The sequence below is a fragment of the Marmota flaviventris genome, chromosome 8, assembly GCF_047511675.1.
Source record: "Marmota flaviventris isolate mMarFla1 chromosome 8, mMarFla1.hap1, whole genome shotgun sequence".
Classification (NCBI taxonomy): Eukaryota; Metazoa; Chordata; class Mammalia; order Rodentia; family Sciuridae; genus Marmota; species Marmota flaviventris.
Window position 1 is genome coordinate 101525042 of NC_092505.1, and position 1999 is coordinate 101527040.

Consider the following 1999-nt stretch of genomic DNA (forward strand, 5'->3'; position numbering starts at 1 on the left):
TAATAAAACAATGTCAAAATTGTGTGACCTTTTTACCACAAATTAATCTTGGATTCAATCCTAGAGGATTGATACCTAACCATATTTGGCAGATGGACGTCACACACTTGCCAGAATTTGGAAAATTAAAATATTTGCATGTTATACTTGATACTTCTTCCAGATTTTGATGGGCTCCCTTCATGCCGGAGAAAAAACTAAAGATATTATAGCTCATTGCTTACAAAATTTTGCCACTGTGGGCATTCCAAAACAGTTAAAAACAGATAATGGTCCTAGTTATACTTCCACCTCTTTTAAACAATTTTGCTCATCAATTGGCATTACTCACATAACAGTAATTCCATACAATCCACAGGGACAAGGCATAGTTGAAAGAGCTCATCAAACTATTAAAATGTACTTATTAAAGCAAAAAGAGGGAATTGGAAAGGGGTATATATCCCCCAAAGATAAACTTAAAATAACACTTTTTACTCTAAACTTTTTAAATTTGGATTTATCAGGACTTAGTGCTGCGGAAAGACATATGTATCCAAAAAATGTACATTAGCCTAAGGTACTTTGGAAGGATATTCTAACAGGACAATGGAAAGGTTCTGAACCAGTGATTGTCTGGAGTCGGGGGTCTGTTTATGTGTTTCCACAGGGAGAACAACAACCAATTTGGATTCCAGAGAGACTAACCAAAGTGATTTCTACAGACCAAAAAGAAGATGATTTGACTCAAATCCTTAACAGCTGATATCCAGAACTCCAGCTTGGCTAATCTTACATCTGTGACAGTGATTAACCAGGATGCTTTTTTCAATATCTATTTTATTATTGCCTTTTCCGACATCATAAATTTCTATTTTATTTTTTGAGCTCATACAAACTTAGGTTAATGTTTTTCTGATCAGTTTTATTTTTTGACTGTGGAGTTTTTAAACATCGCAATGGAGGTTTCACCTATGTAAAGCTACAAGGCCTTTACTATTGTCTTATGTGTTGTATGTTATGTGTGCACACTTCTGTTTTGTGTTGTATGTCTGTATGTGCGTATGTCCATATATCATATATGAGGAGCGCTCATGAATAAATGGATCTGAATTTTTTTTTATTATTCATGTAATTTTAATGGTTTAATTTAAATTGGGTAAACAGCTGTTGAGGATTGTTTTAATATGTGAACAGATAAGGAGGTTAACAGATCTGTTTGTTTACTTTCACCTTTCCTTTTCATTATATTAATAATTCTGTTCAGGATAATGTAAATTGTTCAGAAAATTGTTTTTTTAGTACCTGTTGGAATGTTACATAATTTTTTTTAGCATCATTGTCAGAATTCCTATCTTCATCCCAGTGCTGGTGAAGACAAAGATGAAACCAAACTACAGCTTCTTCGATAGTTATCACAACAAACTGTATAAACTGATGCATCAATGAATAATAACTCAACAAGTAATGCTCAATCAAGGAGTCAATTTACTTTGGGAGGAAATGGACATATTGATAGATTCCTCTGCTTTGAACTGCTTGTAGAACTTACCTGGACTATGTATCACTCCTATGCATTGTGAACTATCTGTTGGTGCAGCAAATTGTGGTAGTGCTGGCGGATCCGTCAATTGGCTTGGTGTCGTGGCATTTCTGTATCCTCCTCCCTTCTACTAGTGATGGTCTAAAATTTGGGAGCCAACAGAGGTGAGGCAAAGAACCTCACCCCCCTACTGGCACCAAGGCCAAATATGGGGGCCAACAGAGGTGAGGCAAAGAACCTCACCCCCCCACTGGTGCATAGGCCTATCCACAAGTATGGCTGTATGTTGGACCGGTAGTCAGTGACGGGTATGATCCAATTGCAGTGGTACCAACCTAAGACAGGAGGCTAACGCCTAGAGGTCAGCTCATCCGATGATGGGTAAGGACCATATGTTGTATTGGACAACCTAACAGGCACGGTCCCTAAGCCACATTACTTGTTGCTTAATTAAACAAAAGGGGGGAGATGCTAAGA